Source organism: Chiloscyllium punctatum, chromosome 30, assembly GCF_047496795.1.
Source record: "Chiloscyllium punctatum isolate Juve2018m chromosome 30, sChiPun1.3, whole genome shotgun sequence".
Taxonomy (NCBI): Eukaryota; Metazoa; Chordata; class Chondrichthyes; order Orectolobiformes; family Hemiscylliidae; genus Chiloscyllium; species Chiloscyllium punctatum.
Genome location: NC_092768.1, coordinates 30,197,794 through 30,217,626, shown reverse-complemented (window position 1 = coordinate 30,217,626; position 19,833 = coordinate 30,197,794). Strand labels below are relative to the sequence as shown.

Sequence of the window (19,833 nt, the reverse complement as noted above, 5' to 3'; positions counted from 1 at the left end):
CAGGAAAACATCTCTCTCTTTGTAACTGAAACTCTGAAGCCCAGGTGATATTCTGGTAAATCTCCCCTGCACCCTCTGTGGGCTAACCAATATTTTATACAGTTCCAGCATAACTTCACTGATATTAGCCCAACAGGTTTAATTGGAAGCACTAGCTTTCAGAGCGCCGCTCCTTCATCAGGTGATTGTGGAAGACACAATTGTAAGATACAGAATTTAAAGCAAAAGCTTACAGTGTGATGGAACTGAAATTTTATATTAAAAAGTACTTTGATTGTTTGTTAAATCTCTCATCTGTTAGAATGACCATGATAGTTTCACTTCTTTCATATGTAAATCACAACACTTTTTTTAAAAGTTACAGTCTCAGGTTAACTTTATCAATTGGTATCAGTCCAGATGAGATGTTGAAGGTGTTAGCCCCCTGTGTTCCCTGTTTAGACTGATTGTAATCTAAAACATGAGTTAACAGAGTCTTACATGGATTCACGCAGTTTTTCAGCAAAGTTCAATGTAACTCTACAAGTACAAATTCACCCCACAAACATATGTATGTTTGTGTGTGTATGTCTGTGTGTGTTTGTGTGTTTGTGTGTGTGTGTGTGTGAATGTCTAGGGTGGGGGTTTGTGAGTGTCTGTGAGAGAGAGTGTATCTGTGTGAGTGTAAAGTGATCTAAGTCTGTGAGAGGGTGCATGTGTGAGTGTGGGAGTGTGTGTGTCTGTAGGAGTGTCTGTGTGTCTGGGGTGGGGGATTGTGAGTGTCTGTGAGGGAGAGTCTATGTATGTGTGTGAGTGTAAAGTGGTCTAAGCTGATAGCTAAGTTTGGTACCCATAGGGAGGCCTCAACCAGGACCTTGGGTTCATGTCACACTACACAGACACGCACACAGACACTCCCACACTCACACATGCATCCTCTCACAGACTTTGACCCCTTCACTCTCACACACACATATACACTCTCTCTCTCACAGACACTCACAACCCCCCACCCCAGACACACACGCCTACAGACACACACACACTCACTCTCCTACAGACACACACATTCCCACAAACTTAGACCACAGGGGAAAACAGGGGGATAACACCTTCAATATCTCAACATCTTATTTGTGTTGACACCAATTGTTACAGTTAACCTGAGAACGTAACTTTTAAAAAAGGTTTTGTGATTTACATATGAAAGAAGTAAAATTATCATGGTCATTCTAACTGATGAGAGCCTTAACAAACAATCAAGGTATTTTTCAATCTATAATTTCAGTTACATCACACTGTAAACTTTTGCTCTAAATTCTGTATCTTACAATTGTGTCCTTCGCAACCACCTGATGAAGTAGAGCTCTCTGAAAGCTAGTGCTTCCAATAAAACCTGGTAAAAACAATGACTGCAGATGCTGGAAACCAGATTCTGAATTAGTGGTGCTGGAAGAGCACAGCAGTTCAGGCAGCATCCGAGGAGCAGTAAAATCGTCATTTCGGGCAAAAGCCCTTCATCAGGAATACAGGCAGAGAGCCTGAAGGGTGGAGAGATAAGTGAGAGGAGCGTGGGGGCAGAGAGAAAGTAGCATAGAGTACAATAGGTGAGTGGGGGGTAGGGATGAAGGTGATAGGTCGGGGGCGGGGGGAGGTTGGAGTGGATAGGTAGAAAAGAAGATAGGCAGGTAGGACAAGTCGGGACAAGTCATGGGGACAGTACTGAGCTGGAAGTTTGGAACTGGGGTGACGTGGGGGAAGGGGAAATGAGGAAACTGTTGAAGTCCACATCGATGCCCTGGGGTTGAAGTGTCCTGAGGCGGAAGATAAGGCGTTCTTCCTCCAGGCGTCTGGTGGTGAGGGAGCGGCGGTGAAGGAAGCCCAGGACCTCCCGTTAAACCTGTTGGACTATAACCTGGTGTTGAGTGATTTTTAACTTTGTACACTCCAGTCCAACACCAACATCTCCAAACCATTCCCTGATATTAAACTCTATGCCTTGGCCAATCAAGGCAAGTACCTGATATGCCCTCTTAACCACTTTATCTACCTGTCCTGATACCTTAAGGGACCAGTGAACATGCACCCCAAGGTGCCTCAGATTCACAGTGTTTCCCAGGGTCCATCATGCCTTGCCTTGCCTTGTTTGCCCAACCAGAGTACATCACCTTAGACTTAGCCAGATTGAATTCCATTTGGCACTGATCAGCCCATCTGGTCAGACTCTATATATCCTCCTGTAATCTAACGCTATCCTCCTCACTATTTATCCAGCTATTTAACACTATCTGCGAACTTACTGATCAACCGTCTGACATTCGAGGCTAAATCATTCCTCTAAGCCACAAACAGTAAATATCACTGGCTGCTCGAACATTTATAAACCAATGCTAATTGTCCAGAGGGCAATTGAGAGTCACCCACTCTGCTGTGTGTCTGGAGTCACATGGAGGCAAGAACAGCTGGATTCCGTCTAAAAGGGAATTGATTAACCAGATGGGTTTTTATGTCAATTAACAATGGTTTCATCGTCATTACTAGATTCTTAATTTCAGATTTTTATTCAATTCATTTTCAACAGGAACATTGAGGATTTTTATTTTTATTCAGTTCCAATGTCATAAAGTGATGTTTATATGTTCTTGGTTGGAGAAGTTCTTAACTGCCCAGTTCACATTGGATTGGAGTTCAATTCACTTCCTGAATCATGAAGGAGCTGGAACAGAGACTTCAGAGACTGTAAATGAAAAAAAATAACGTGTCAGAACTCAAAGGGAGAAGGACTCGACTTGGAGGAAGTAAAGAGTCTGAGATAGTCTTGAGAGGAGCAGCTTTGGGCTTTGAGGATCTGGACGCTGAGTGAGTGGGCAATGAGGCATTTAGCAACTTGTATCTCCGAGGTACTCCCAGCATCTGGAAATCAGATGAATCAGTAAGTAGGAAATGTCACTTAATTAGAAACAGATTTCATTCCCAAATATTTGGTCTTTCAAGCACTTACTGTGAGCTATCATGTATGTCCCATTTGGTGAATCTGCAGAACAAACATAAATGTCCGTTAGGATGGGGAATGGTTCATTTTCAGAGAATGAGAACACAACAAGTGTGAGGGAATAGAGATTGTTTAAGAATTCCTCACTTTCACACTCCTCTCCATCCTTACACTTTATGGAGATGCTGGAGATGTCTCCCATTGTATCAATATTCAGTCAGTGAGGATGGGAGTGTGTTTGATGGGTTTAATGATCAATATTAGATCTGGTCTGGGCTGATCACATAAAGGATGATCAGGCAGGGAACAAGATGTATTTATATGTGTGTATCTGTGTGTGGGAATTCAATCAGTTCCCTTCCCCACAGTGCCCTGTGCTCCCAATACTGGAGATTCCCTCACACTCACCCAGTCCCCTCAGTTCTACATTCCCGTCTCTCTGATTCTTACCTCTCCATGGCTTTTTCCAGATGATTATTCCGAATATTGTTGTTATTGCAGCGATTAATCCAATCACAATTACAAGACGGAAATGTTCCATGCTGTTTTTCGGAATTTCTGAAACATATTAAATAATATCAAGATTTTCTCTGTCCCTGGATCCATTCCCAGTTTTGTGCTGACTAGAGACAATTTTAACTGATCCTGTGCATTGGGAATTGATGGCATCAGATGACATTTTAGCTTGATCCTCTCACAATTTCACTCTCCAGTGAAGTCTCTCAAGTTCCCATTGATGGGCTTGTAAATAATCTGGTACTGGAAAAAGAGAAAACAGAGAACCATCTTCAAATTAGAGTGAGGTCACTAGGAGTGAAATCAGGAAACATTTCCTTACAAAAATGGCAGTGGAAATGTGAAATTCTCTCAAGAAAATGCTGTGAGCACTGAGGATCAATGAAACATTTCCAGCCTGAGATCAGGAGGTTTCTGCTGGGGAAGGATAGCAAGAGACATGGAGCGATATTAGATAAAGGAAGTGAGGGAATAGATCAGGCAGGACCTCACTGAATGATGGAACAGGCTCGAGGGGCTGAATGCAACTCTTGTTCCTGTATTAAACATGTGTACGTGTGTGTACACACATTCACAGATACTCACTCACTCATTCATTCATACTCCAGGTCCTTACCCCACTGATACACATGGGCCTCTGCCAGGCTGCTGTGTTCAATTTGACAGGAGTATTGATCCTCATCCCCAGCATTGATCTCAATCTCTTTCTGAATCTGATGGGTCCCATCGTGGTTTGGTCGAACCCCCGAGGATTGAGTCTCAGACATGACCTCTCCATTCCTTATCCAGGTCACCTCGATGTCTACAGGATAAAACCCAGTGACCAGGCAGGAGAGAGTGAGCGGCTTGTCCTGACCATTGGGCTCCCTCCTGGAGATGAACACTTCAGGCTGAACTGTGATGGAAAAGGGTGAAAACACAAACAACAGGCAGACACTGAATGGAATGGGAGAACGGTTTCATAGATCAGTGAGGTTAGATCAGAACATGGGATCAAAATTGAAATACGTACCTTTCCTTGTGAAATATTCCTTTCCAGCTTTTAGATACCTCTTTAAAGATTCAACATAACCTTCTTCCAGATGTACTTTCCAGTCGTTGTTCCAGGAATCATCAGAATCCCATTTCTCTTTAGTCATCACTGCAATGGGATTGGATGCTGCCTCACAGTGCCTGAGACCCGGGTTCATTTCCCGCCTCAGGCGACTGACTGTGTGGAGTTTGCACGTTCTCCCCGTGTCTGCGTGGGTTTCCTCCGGGTGCTCCGGTTTCCTCCCACAGTCCAAAGATGTGCAGGCCAGGTGAATTGGCCATGCTAAATTGCCCATACTGTTAGGTAAGGGGTAAATGTAGATGTAGGGGCATGGGTGGGTTACGCTTCGGCAGGGCGGTGTGGACTTGTTGGGCCGAAGGGCCTGTTTCCACACTGTAAGTAATCTAATCTAATCTAAAAAAATTTCATTCTGTTTGGGTCTAAACTGATGAAGTCTTTTCCATCAAATCCAAATCTCATTGATGTCTTAATGCTGCCATCATCACTGACCTCAACAACAGTTATCCGTTGAAAAGTGTGAATTCCCGTTGGTGATCAAACTGGGATCAATAATTGATCATTTTTAAATTAAATTTGAAACAATCTGATGAAAGTGGAATGGGGATCCTGTATCAGGCCCAGGGAGAGGGGGTTATACATGATGCTAGTCCCCAGGGCCTGTGCTTTCAGAGGGTCCCAGACTCAGGCAGCACTGACCCTTTCTCCAGCTCCTGTCTCACACCTCAACCTGGAGCAAATAAGCAATATGCTGTCCAATCCAGGTCAGAATTCCAGCACTCACATTCCCACTGTCCTGGACTGATAGCTTTGCTTGTTAAAGGTTACATATTTTCCATCCTTTATTTCTTACTCACTCCTGGGACATACGTGTCACTGGCAGAGCCATCAGTTATTTCTCATCCCTAGTTGCCTTTAAGAAGGTGGTAGTGAGTAGCATTATTGACCTCCTGCAGTCCATGTGCTGTTCATAGACTCACAATGCCCTTACGGAAGGAGTGCCAGGATTTTGACCCAGTGACACTGAAGGAATGGCATTAAGGTTTCAAGACAGGATGGTATGTGGCTTGGAGGCGAACTTGCAAGTGCTGGTGGTGGTCCCATGTATGCGTTCCCCTTGTCTTACTAGATGGTAGAGGTCAGGGAATTAGAAATTGATGCCTCAGGATATTTGGTGAATTTTTGCAGTGCATCTTATTGATATTGCAAACTGCCATTACTGAGCTTCAGTGGTGGATGGGGTGGATACTTATACATGTGATGCCAATCCAGTGGGCTGTTTTGTCCCTGATGGTGTCAATTTTCTAGAATATTGTTGGAGCTCCATTATCCAAGAAAATGGAGAGTATTCCAACACACTGCTGACTTGTGCCTTGTAAATGTTGGACAGGCTTTGTGAAGTCAGGATGTGAGTTACTTTCTGCAATATTCCTATTCTGCAGTTGCCCTTGTTGCCATGCATTCATGTAGTGAGTCCAGTTGGGTTTCTGGTCAATGGTAAACCCCCAGAATGTTGATTCTGTGAGACTGAGTGATGGCAATGCCATTGAATGTTAAGGGGCAGTGGTTAAACTGTGTCTTACTAAAGATGGACATTGCCTGGCCTTGCCAAGGTGTTTTACTAAACCTTTATAAAACAGTTCAATCCCATTGTGACTTGGGTTTTTAATTTTGGGTTTGCAAAGAATGTGAGGGAGTGGGGAAAGGCTTCTGGTGAGATGGTGGTTGAGAAATGATCTTGGAAATAAAAGCACCACGGCTCTGATTTATCTTCTAATGATGGACCCAAATGTCTGTGCCAGGGGTTAGCTGAGGTTTTATGTTAGCGAGTTTTGAGAAAATTTGTAGCTCAGGTTGAGGCTCTGGATGTAGGTTTGCTCACTGAGCTGGTAGGTTCATTTCCAGACATTTCATCACCCTACTAGGTAACATCTTCAGTGGGCCTCAGGTGAAGCACTGCTCATAATTCCTGCTTTCTATTTATATGTTTGGGTTTCTTTGGGTTGGTGATGTCATTTCCTATGGTGAGGTCACTTTCTGTTCTTTTTTTCAGGGGTTGGCAGATTACGTCTATCTCAATGTGTTAGTTGATCGAATTCCAGTTGGAATGCCATGCCTCTCGGAATTCTTGTGCATGTCTTTGTTTAGCTTGTTCTAGAATGGATGTATTGTCCCAGTCGAAGTGGTGTCCTTCCTTATCCATATGTAAGGATAGTAGTGAGAGAGGGTCATGTTGTTTTGTGGCTAGTTGATGTTCATGTACCCTGGTGGCTAGTTTTCTGCCTGTTTGTCCAATGTAGTGTTTGTTATAGTCCTTGCACAGTATTTTGTAAATGATATTAGTTTTGCTTGTTGTCTGTGTAGGGTATTCCAAGTTCATTAGCTGCTGTTTTACTGTGTTGGTGGGTTTGTGGGATACCATGATGCCAAGGGGTCTGAGTAGTCTGGCAGTCATTTCTGAGATGTCTTTGATGTAGGGGAGAGTGGCTAGAGTTTCTGGATGTGTTTTGTCTGCAAGTTTGGGTTTGTTGCTGAGAAATCAGCGGACTGTGTTCATTGGTTCCCATTCTTTTTGAACACACGGTATAGGTGATTTTCCTCTGCTCTGTGTAGTTCTTCTGTGCGGCAGTTTGTGTTGGCTCGTAGAAATAATTTTCTGATGCAGCTTCGTTTGTGGGTGTTGGGTTGATTACTTCTGTGGTTCGATATTTGGTCCGTATGTGCAGTTATCCTGCACACGCTGGTTTGAAGTTGCCCATTGGCTGCTCGCTCCACTGGGACATCTCGGAATGGCAGTTTGTTGTTGTTTTCCACCTCTGTAGTGATATTCTACGCCAGTAAGGGGATTGATGGTCTTGAAGGTTTCCTCTAATTTGTTTTGTTTAGTGATGACAAAGGTGCCATCCATGTAGCGGACCCAAAGTTTGGGTTGGATGGTTGGCAGAGCAGAAGAAAATCACCTATACCATGTATTCAAAAAGAATGGGTACCCAATGAACACAGTCCACCAAATTCTCAGCAACAAACCCAAACATGCAGACAAAACACGTCCAGAAACCCTAGCCACTCTCCCCTACATCAAAGACATCTCAGAACTGACTGCCAGACTACTCAGACCCCTTGGCATCATGGTATCCCACAAACCCACCAACACACTAAAACAGCAGATAATGAACATGAAAGACCCTATACAGACAAAAAATAAAACTAATGTCATTTACAAAATACCGTGCAAGGACTATAACAACCACTACATTGGACAAACAGGCAGAAAACTAACCACCAGGATACATGAACATCAACTAGCCACAAAACACCATGACCCTCTCTCACTACTATCCTTACATACAGATAAGGAAGGACACCACTTCGACTGGGACAACACATCCATCCTAGGACAAACCAAACAAAGACACACATGAGAATTCCTAGAAACATGGTATTCCAACAGGAACTCTATGAACAAGCACACTGAGTTAGACCCCATCTACCACCCCCTGAAAAGAAGAACAGAGTGACCTCACCATAGGAAATGACATCACCAATCCAAAAAAACCCAAACATATAAATAGAAAGCAGGAATTATGAGCAGTGCTTCGCCTGAGGCCCACTGAAGATGTTACCTAGTAGGGTGATGAAACGTCTGGAAATGAACCTACCAGCTCAGTGAGCAAACCTACATCTAGGTTTCGTGTCCCAGAAAACAAAAGGGAGCAAATTACATGGACTTTCTATAACTCTGATCTTACCTGATGTCTGGTTTATCCGCTTCATTACTGCATTCAAAGTTTTATTTGCCATGTTTGTATGCGTTACCACTACATCTGAGATATAATCCCAGAATTGTGCATCAAAGGAGTCAGCCATGAACTGCTGCCTGGGGAAACATCGATGGATTTTACTATCAAGATAACTCCATTGACCGTTGCCAAGCTCATAACCTCAGGAAAATCGTTAATTCCCGATACAATTGTGAAAATTCCAGTGTGTACATTAGGGGCTGTAAAGCAAACAATGAACGGAACAATTTATGAACTACAAATGCAAGTATCATATTAATGTACCTGGAGTCAATTGACCCTAATTACCTCAACCTCAGGAATATCACTTACACAAGAGATTAACACTTAAAGTGATTTTCAGGGAATGTTGCAAAGACACAATTAAAAGGACAGGTCAATAAACATTGACACACACTATCACAAATTAAAGTCAGCCCCATCCACATAGTAACAATCTCCAATAATCCCACCTCTTTATCACTCTGAGAGAATCTTGTCTGATATTTTAAACAGAATCAGATTCAATTGGCCCACAATTGGTGGGTGCAAACACTCAGAATGGGGAGTAAACACAGAATTAGAGTCACTTAGACACTCAATGGAATCAGTGTGGACACACTCCAGGGATTGAAATCTTAAACAGAAAATCACCAACCTGGAAGAGTAACCTGAGACACATACAAGGCATGTATTTAAGATAAAGGGCAAAAGGGGATGTGAGGAAAATGTGGTAGGGTGGTGGGAATCTAAACTCACTGCCTGAAAGACTGGCCAAGGCGGAAACTTTCATAACATTTGGAAGCATTTGTTTAGATGTACACTTGTGATTTCAAGGCTACAGGCCAAGTGTTGAAAAGTAGGGTTAGAATAGTTAGGTAGTTGTTTTGAACTGGCACAGATGCAATGGATTCAATGGTCTTTTTGCATGCTGTAGATCTCTATGACACTGACAATGATGATGGGGACAGTCTCTGTCTCTCTCTCTGTCTCTCTTTCTCTCTCTCACACACACTCTGTCAAACAGGGGGATGGACAATCCAGAACAGGACCACCAGTGTCCACTGAGCTTATTAGCCGCCTTGACTTTATGTATGCTTCCCTTTTCCTCTCGGCTAGTTGTACCATTTCAAATTCATGGATATTGGCACCAGCACTGGGGAAGAAGGGAGCTGTTCTAATGGGATAAGCTCAAACTGAGTCGTGCTGGGATCAGAATCCTGGTAAATTGCACAACTAGGCCAGTAAATAGGACTTTAAACTAGTGGGGGAGGGGTTTCTGGGTTGTGTTGCATATAAAACTATGGAAAAAGTTAAAGGTGAGGAGGGCTCAGGCAAAGTTATAAAGTCTCCAGAACAAGTGATAGGACAGAGTATGGAGAGGGTCAGGAATCGAACTTCAAGCCCAGCAGATAAGAGGGTAACAATGAAAATGGGGGCAAGACAATACAGGACTGACGGTGTTGGCCTTACGTGCTTGCAATGTATAAAACAAGGTAAATTAGCTTGTACAGCAGCATGGAATTGGCAGCGGCAATGTTGTGACGATCATAGAAACATGGCTGCAAGGGGTCCAGGGCTGGCAGCTAAATATCCAAACACACGTGTCTTATTGAAAGGACAGGCAGATGGGCAAAGGAGGTGGGGTTGCCTTGTTAGTAGGAAATGAAATCGGTAGCAAAAAGTGAAAAACAATCAGAAAGTGTAGAATCTGTGTGGACAAAGTTGAAGAGCCACAGAGGGAAAAGACCCTGATGGGAATTCTGTCCAGGCATCCTCACAGTAGTCAGGGTCTGGGGCAGAAATAAATCAAGAGATAGAGAAGGTATGTAAAGAAAGGCACTATTATAAAATTCATGGGGAATTCAATATGCAGATGAATTGGGAAAATCAGGGTTGAATATGATAGAATTCACTCTATTCACTCTGCAGTTTTTGAGGGAGAAGCTTGAATCAGGCGTAATGGTTTTACAATTGTGTCAAGGCAACTTCAAAGACATGAGGAAGGAGCAGGCTGCAGCTCACTGGAAAGGGAGCCTAGCAGAATAAAATGATGGAGCAGCAATGGGAGGCGTTTCTGGTGGTAATTTGGGAGGCACAGCAGAAATTCAACCCAAGAGACAGGAAACACACTAAGAGGAGGAGAAGGCAACTATGGATGACGCCAGAAGTCAGGGACAGCATAAAAGCCAAAGAAAAATCATAAATATGGTGAAGGTAGGTGGAAACTGGGAAGCCTTTAAAAACCAACAGAAGACAACTAAAACGGAATCAGTGGTGAAGATGAAATAAGATGGGCTGTGTAGTAAGAGAAAAGAGGATTTTTAGGGATATAAAAGATAAGAGAGTGGGAAGAGTGGACATTGGACTACTGGAAATAGAGACTGGAGAAGTAGTAATGAGGAACAAAGAAATGGTGGATTGAATAAATAGATCCTTGGTATGTGTCTTCACTGTGGAAAAGACAAGAAGCATACTACAACTTTGAGATTCGGGGGCAGAACTGAGCGTTGTGGTCATCACACAGGACAAGATGTTGGGGAAGCTGAAGGATACAAAGGAGAATAGGCTACATCCCAGAATTCTGAAGAAGACAGCTGAGGAGATTGGAGAGAGGCATTAGTGGTCATCTTTCAGGAATCACTGGGGTCAAGGATGGACCCAGGGGACTGGAAAATGGCTGATGTAACCTCCCTGTTTAAGAAGGGAGGGAGGCAGAATATGGAAATTGTAGGCCAGTTGTCTTGCCCTTGGTTGTTCATAAGACATTAGGGTCCATTATTAAGGATGAGATTGTGGAGTACTTGGAAGTGCAGAGTGAAATAGGAGAGAGACAGCCCAGCTTGGTCAAGGGGAAGTCATGCCTGACAAATCTGTCAGAAATCTTTGAGGAAGTAATTAAAATAACTCCATGAAGACTTGCTGAATTGCTGAGCTCAGGGTCCAAGTAGCTGAGAACACTGTCTCCTTGAGGGGGATGAATATAATCCAGGAAATTTAAAATGTCAGAATTAAAGGAGGGCAGAAATCTCAGAAGGCTGGAGGGCTGGAGGTAATTACACAGATAGGGAGAAGCAAGTTCACAAAGCAGATTCAAACCTTGGCTGAGAAAGTGTAAAAATGGCTTTGCGGGCCAGGAATGTCAGTAAGTCAATGAACAGAGAATGGTTGAGCAAGAGTTGGTGGAGTAGATCAAATACAAATGCGGCGTGAGTTTCATGGTGTGAGTCATGTAGAGAGCCCAGTGTGGGCTTTAATGGAGCGAGTCATGTACAGAGAGCCCAGTGTGGGGGTTAATGGGATGGGTCATGTACAGGGAACCCAGTGTGGGGGTTAATGGGGTGGGTCATGTACAGAGAGCCCAGTGTGGGGGTTAATGGGGTGGGTCATGTACAGGGAACCCAGTGTGGGGGTTAATGGGGTGGGTCATGTACAGTGAGCCCAGTATGGGGGGGGGGGGGGGGGGGGGGGGTTAATCGGATGGGTCATGTACAGTGAGCCCAGTATGGGGGAGGTTAATCGGATGGGTCATGTACAGTGAGCCCAGTATGGGGAGGGGTTAATGGGATGAGTCATGTACAGTGAGCCCAGTATGGGGGTGTTAATGGGATGAGTCATGTACAGGGAGACCAGTGTGGGGGTGTTAATGGGATGGGTCATGTACAGGGAGCCCAGTGTGGGGGGGGGGGGTTAATCGGATGGGTCATGTACAGTGAGCCCAGTGTGGGGGGGTTAATGGGATGAGTCATGTACAGTGAGCCCAGTATGGGGGGGTTAATGGGATGGGTCATGTACAGAGGGCCCAGTGTGGGGGGGGGGGGGGGGGGGGGGGGTGGGGGGGGTAATCGGATGGGTCATGTACAGTGAGCCCAGTGTGGGGGGGTTAATGGGATGAGTCATGTACAGTGAGCCCAGTATGGGGGAGTTAATGGGATGGGTCATGTACAGAGGGCCCAGTGTGGGGCTTAATGGAGTGAGAGCTGAGTTAATTCAGGTATCCTCATCCCACCAAAAACAGTTATGTCAGAACATAACACTTCATTTTCTACATTGTCCTCCTGAGAACGGACTCCCTTCACTCTCCTCCTGTGAGAGTGATGCTTCCCCTTCCCTCCTTCCCCTCACTCTCCTGTTCAGGTGACTTTCTTACTTCATTCATCTCTTGTTACTGTGATCCATCTTTCCTCAACCTCCACTATTGTCTGTACTTCTCGTCTCCTTGTTTAAAGAAGGGTGTTAATGAATTGAAGGCAATTCAGAGGACCTTTGCTGGATTAAATGTGCAAGGTGTCTTTTGAGGAAAGATTGGACAGACTGGGCTTGTTTCTACTGGAATTTATAAGAGTGAGGGCTGGTTTAATTGAAGTGTGTAATATCCTGAATGGTCTTGACAAAATGCAAAGATGTTTTCTCCCTAGTCTAAAACTAGGGAGCATTGATGTTGTTAAAGTGGGACAGTAGCTCAGTGGTTAGGCTGCCTCACAGTGCCTGGCACTCTGTGTGGAGTTTGTACATTTTCCCTGTGTTTGTGTGGGTTTTTCTCACAGGGCTCTGTTTTCCTCCCACAGCCCAAAGATGTGCAGGTTAGGTAGCTAGGCCTCGCTAAATCACCCATAGTGTGTAGGCGAGGTGGATTAGATAGGGGAAATACAGGATGCGTTGGGTCAGGGTGGAACACTCTTTAGAGGATGGATGTAGACTTGATGGGCTGAGTGGCCTGCTTCCATACTACAGGGATTGGATTTGGGGTCACTGTTTTAGGACAGAGTTGTGCAACTTTTGCATTCTCAACCTCACACTGAACTGAACAAGAGGAGATTGAATTCTTTTAAGACAAATATATGTAGATCCTTGCAGGGAATCAAAAGGTTATCAAGAATAAATGGGAACACAGAATTCAGAACACCTAAAAACCTGCAATAGAGTTAACAAATGGTGAAGTTGGTTTGAGTCAGACAGCACAGAAACAGACCGTTTGGTCCAAGTTTCCCAAACTAAACTAGTCCCACTTATCTGCAGTGCTCTAATTCAGCTCCTATATTGTGTGTTCATCCATTGTCTGCCAGCTCACTTAACCTGTCTTGATGGTTTTGTAACCTCTCCATCTCCACTCCACAACTGTTTGACATGAGTAACCAGTTCGATTGAGAACCACCAAACTGTTACCTGGAGGAGGAACGTCTCATAATCCGCCTTGTGACCCAACAACCATGTGGGATCAATGTGGATTTCAACAGCTTCCTCATCTCCAAGAGATGTTTAGAATTGTGCAAGCTTTGTCAAGATTTAAAGAGAAGGATATGGAAGTATTTGCCATATCATTTGAGAAGATAGCAACACAAATGTAATAAAAATTAACAGGTATAGCACAGGAGATATATACGTCCCCAATGGGGCAATACGATGAGATAAAAAGACCTACTCTGAGCTAATATGAGTTGGGCCTGGACTAGAGAGTTAGTTAATTAATTAATATATAATTATACATATTATTTATTTATTTTATAATGTATAATAATAAATTAATTAATAAATAAAACAGTTAACAGAGAATAAGAGAGAGTTCAGAAGACAAAGGAGGGGACATGAGCAGTCTTTAGCAGGTAGAATAAAAGCGAACCGTAAAGATTTCTATCGATATGTGAGGAATAAAAGGATGACTAGTGTTGGAATAAGCCCTGTCATAGACTGAAGTGGGAAGTTGTATGTGGATCTGTGGAGATCGGAGAGGTGCTGAATGCATATTTCTCATCTGTTTTCACTCAGGAAAAAGAGAATATTGTAGAGGAGAAGACTGAGATAATGGCTATTAGAGTTGAAAAGATTGAGGTTAATAAGGAGGAGATGTTATCAATTCTGAAAGGTGTGAAAGTAGATAAGTTCCCTGGGCTGGATGGGATTTTTCTGAGAATTCTCTGGGATGCTAGGGAGGAGAAGGCTGAGCTTTCAGCCTTGATCTTTGAGTCATTATTGTCTCCAGGTTTAGTACCAGAGGCCTGGATGATTGCAAATGTTGTGCCCTTGTTCAAGAGGGCAGTAGAGATAACCCAGGTAATTAAGGACCAGTGAGCCTCACGTCTGTTGTAGGAAAATGTTGGGAAATGATTTTTAGAGTTAGGATTTATAATCATCTAACAAGTAACAATTTGATTGGAAATAGTCAACATAGATTCGTCAAGGACAGGTCGTGTCTCAGAAATCTCATTGAGTTTTTTTCGAAGGTGAGCAAGCATGTAGATGAGGGTAAGGCAGTTGACGTGGTGTACATGGACTTCAGTAAAGTCTTTTATAAGGTTCCACACTGTAGGCGATTGGAGAAAATGCAGAGGCTTGGGATTGAAGGTAGTTTAGCAATTTGGATTAGAAACTGGCTTTCTGTAAGAAGACAAGGAGTGATGGTTGATGGAAAATGTTTAGCCTGGAGTCCAGTTATCAGTGGTGTGACATAAGGATCTGTTTTGGGACTATTGCTGTTTGTCATTTTTATTAAAGGCTTGGACACAGCCATAGGTGGATGGGTTAGTAAGTTTGCAGATGACACTAAAGTGGGTGAGTAGTGGACAGTGTGGAAGAATGTTGCAGGGAGTCTTGGATAAACTGCAGAATTGGGTTGAAAGGTGGTAAATGGAGTACAATGCAGATAAATGTGAGATGATTCACTTTGGGAAGAATAACAGGAAGGCAGAGTACTGGGTCAATGGAAAGATTCTTGGTAGTGTTGATGTGCAGAAGGGCCTTGGTGCCTATGTACATAGATCACCTGAAAGTTGCCACCCAGGTTGATAGTGCTGTTAATAAGGTATACGGTATGTTAGGTTTTATTGGCAGAGGGATTGAGCTCTGGAGCCATAATGTCATGCTGCAACAATACAAAATGCTAGTATGGCCACACTTGGAATATTGTCTACAGTTCTGGTCACCCCTTTAGAGGAAGTAGAGGAATTGAAAAAGGTGCAGAGGAGATTTATCAGGATGTTGCCTGGTCTGGTGCAAAGGTCTTATGAGGAAAGGCTGAGGGACTTAGGTCTGTCCTCATTGGAGAGAAGAAGGCTAAAAAAAAAATTAATAGAGACAAACAAGGTGATCAGAGGATTAGACCGGCTGGACAGTGATAGTCTTTTTCCGAGAATGATAATGTCAGCTTGTTCGAAGGGACATAGCTGCAAACTGAGGGGTGATAGATTTAAGAAAATGTCAGAGGTAGGTTCTTTACTCAGAGAGTGAGAATGCCCTGCCTCCCAATGTCGTTAACTCAGCCACATTAGGGGCATTTAAACAGTCCTTGGACAAGCATACAGATGATGATGGGATAGTATAGGGGGATGGGCTTAGATTAGTTCACAGGTCGGCACAACATTGAGGGCCAAAGGGCTTGTTCTGTACTGTATTATTCTATGCTCTATGCTCTATGTTCTATGTTCTATGTTCTATTACCAAGCAGATGAAAGATATTGAGGAATGTAGCGTTGAGGCAAATATCTGATCAATCATGATTCTGTGGAATATAGATTAGATTGGAAGGGTCAAGTGGCCATCTCTTGTTCCTTGTTTACATATTCATATGTTCCAATGAAAGCACAAATATAAATCAATACATATAATCTGATAGGCATCTTAGAAACACGGCTGAACACTGACATAAATTGGGATGTGAAAATGAAGTGTACATGATATTTGAGGAAAGATAGATGAAAATGATAGCATTATCACAACAAAGAGCAATGACCAAAGCGCATGAATCCAGTGTGTAGAAGTAATTTGTGTCATGATGTGTGTGATAAAGGAAAGAAGCCCCTTATGGGAGTGATGTCCAGGCCCCGTAATGGACAGGAAAGGAAGAAATAATGAGAACTTGTTAAAAAGGGTGTGGCAATGGAGCAAGGCATCACTGAAAAAAATCCAATAGATTGCAGATCAGTCATTGGGTTTATCAGCCATCCCAGAACCGACTGTAGCAGAAGGTGAAGTGAGTTATCCTCACTTACAGGATGGCCTCCAAAACACAAGATCTTCCACTGGCATTGCGGATCTTTGACATGTCATGAAGTTATCAAAGTTATAACGTGTATATACAGTCAGAATGATCAGAATAGTACTAAGTTGTGCAGTCACGTAAATAAATAATGACTGATCCAACAGAATCTAGATGAGGAGCTTACAAAATATTTTGGGGGTAGTTTTCTTCGGCCGTCACATTCTGCAGCCTACCAGAGATCAGGCTGGATCTCTTAATCTGTGAAGGATTAATACATGGCCTTGGAGCGACCACAGCACTCCCTAGTAGTAGTGATCAGAATATAAGCGAATTTGCAATCAGTGCTGTCAATTATATACAGGTGACAAAGTGCAAAATGTCATTTTACAGGAAAACAAAATTCGCTTGAATTGCTAATGGAATCATCTCAATGTATCACATTGATAACACCTATGAACTGAAGCTTTAGGATGGTCACTTTGTATCTCTCATCGGTTTTCATTAATGGGGATGATTAACTTGAACAGTCTGCAGTCAGCTTGGTGAGGCCGTAGCCATTTGTAAGACTGAAAGCTGCAGAGAAGCTGTGAGTCTCAGAGCAGAGAGGCTATTAGGAAACACCAGTGTTTGTAATGTTTATACCATCTTGAAAGAATATAACGAGGCCCCATGCTTGAAGCCAGGAGCCACAGTTTTGGGACCTGAAAGAAGCATTGGAGGCATACTTAGCAAAAAGCTAATGGTAGGATTTCCATGAATATCTTATACCATGGGAAATGCTGAAATGCTGAGGAAAATTAAAGTGAATTCCAGAGAACATTAACTTTTAGTTTAGACTTCCAGCAGCCACAGTATTTTACAATTTTTAAAATCAGTTTGTGATTCACCTACTTTGTTACGTGATGCAAACATTCTTTACACTTTGTAATTCTTAAACTGAAAATGATCAACTGCAGCAAAGTAAACCTTTGTTTATGGAGTTACTGTAAACATTGGAGACATTGAACGACCACTCCTTGTTTTATTGATTATCCAACTCCCCATCTGCTGCCTACAACATGTGTGGAAGAGTCTGCAGATCAGTCATTGGGTTTATCAGCCATCCCAGAACCGACTGTAGCAGAAGGTGAAGTGAGTTATCCTCACTTACAGGATGGCCTCCAGAACACACGATCTTCTACTGGCATTGCGGATCTTTGACACGTCATGAAGTTATCAAAGTTATAATGTGTATATCCTGTCAGAATGATCAGTTGTGCAATCAAGTAAATAAATAATGACTGATCCAACAGAATCTAGATGAGGAGCTTAAAAAATATTTTGGGGTTAGTTTTCTTCAGCCGTCACATTCTGAAGCCTACCAGAGATCAGGCTGGATCTCTTAATCTGTGAAGGATTAATACATGGCCTTGTAGAGACCACAGCACTCCCTAGTAGTAGGGATCAGAATATAAGCGAATTTGCAATCAGTGCTGTCAATTATATACAGGTGACAAAGTGCAAAATGTCATTTTACAGGAAAACAAAATTCGCTTGAATTGCTAATGGAATCATCTCAATGTATCACATTGATAACACCTATGAACTGAAGCTTTAGGATGGTCACTTTGTATCTCTCATCGGTTTTCATTAATGGGGATGATTAACTTGAACAGTCTGCAGTCAGCTTGGTGAGGCCGTAGCCATTTGTAAGACTGAAAGCTGCAGAGAAGCTGTGAGTCTCAGAGCAGAGAGGCTATTAGGAAACACCAGTGTTTGTAATGTTTATACCATCTTGAAAGAATATAACGAGGCCCCATGCTTGAAGCCAGGAGCCACAGTTTTGGGACCTGAAAGAAGCATTGGAGGCATACTTAGCAAAAAGCTAATGGTAGGATTTCCATGAATATCTTATACCATGGGAAATGCTGAAATGCTGAGGAAAATTAAAGTGAATTCCAGAGAACATTAACTTTTAGTTTAGACTTCCAGCAGCCACAGTATTTTACAATTTTTAAAATCAGTTTGTGATTCACCTACTTTGTTACGTGATGCAAAAATTCTTTACACTTTGTAATTCTTAAACTGAAAATGATCAACTGCAGCAAAGTAAACCTTTGTTTATGGAGTTACTGTAAACATTGGAGACATTGAACGACCACTGCTTGTTTTATTGGGATCATACCAGTAATAAGTTTCAGTGTTCTAAGTCTGTGTTAATTATTTACATGACTGCACAACTTAGTACTATTCTGATCATTCTGATTGTATATACACGTTATAACTTTGATAACTTCATGACGTGTCAAAGATCCGCAATGCCAGTAGAAGATCTTGTGTTTTGGAGGCCATCCTGTAAGTGAGGATAACTCACTTCACCTTCTGCTACAGTCGGTTCTGGGATGGCTGATAAACCCAATGACTGATCTGCAGACTCTTCCACACATGTTGTAGGCAGCAGATGGGGAGTTGGATAATCAATAAAACAAGGAGTGGTCGTTCAATGTCTCCAATGTTTACAGTAACTCCATAAACAAAGGTTTACTTTGCTGCAGTTGATCATTTTCAGTTTAAGAATTACAAAGTGTAAAGAATGTTTGCATCACGTAACAAAGTAGGTGAATCACAAACTGATTTTAAAAATTGTAAAAAACTGTGGCTGCTGGAAGTCTAAACTAAAAGTTAATGTTCTCTGGAATTCACTTTAATTTTCCTCAGCATTTCAGCATTTCCCATGGTATAAGATATTCATGGAAATCCTACCATTAGCTTTTTGCTAAGTATGCCTCCAATGCTTCTTTCAGGTCCCAAAACTGTGGCTCCTGGCTTCAAGCATGTGGCCTCGTTATATTCTTTCAAGATGGTATAAACATTACAAACACTGGTGTTTCCTAATAGCCTCTCTGCTCTGAGACTCACAGCTTCTCTGCAGCTTTCAGTCTTACAAATGGCTACGGCCTCACCAAGCTGACTGCAGACTGTTCAAGTTAATCATCCCCATTAATGAAATCCAATGAGAGATACAAAGTGACCATCCTAACGCTTCAGTTCATAGGTGTTATCAATGTGATACATTGAGATGATTCCATTGACAATTCATGCGAGTCTTGTTTTCCTGTAAAATGACATTTTGCACTTTGTCACCTGTATATAATTGACAGCACTGATTGCAAATTCGATTATATTCTGATCCCTACTACTAGGGAGTGCTGTGGTCTCTACAAGGCCATGTATTAATCCTTCACAGATTAAGAGATCCAGCCTGATCTCTGGTAGGCTGCAGAATGTGACAGCCAAAAATACTACCCCCAAAATATTTTGTAAGCTCCTCATCTAGATTCTGTTGGATCAGTCATTATTCATTTACGTGACTGCACAACTTAGTATTATTCTGATCATTCTGACAGGATATACACATTATAACTTTGATAACTTCATGATGTGTCAAAGATCCGCAATGCCAGTAGAAGATCGTGTGTTTTGGAGGCCATCCTGTAAGTGAGGATAACTCACTTCACCTTCTGCTACAGTCGGTTCTGGGATGGCTGATAAACCCAATGAC

The 19,833-nt window shown here is 42.6% G+C and overlaps 1 pseudogene; it reads right to left on the bottom strand.

Moving 5' to 3' along the window:
- Positions 1 to 358: 358 nt before the first annotated feature.
- LOC140455541 (class I histocompatibility antigen, F10 alpha chain-like) lies at positions 359 to 17,479 on the bottom strand (annotated as a pseudogene).
- Positions 17,480 to 19,833: the final 2,354 nt, after the last annotated feature.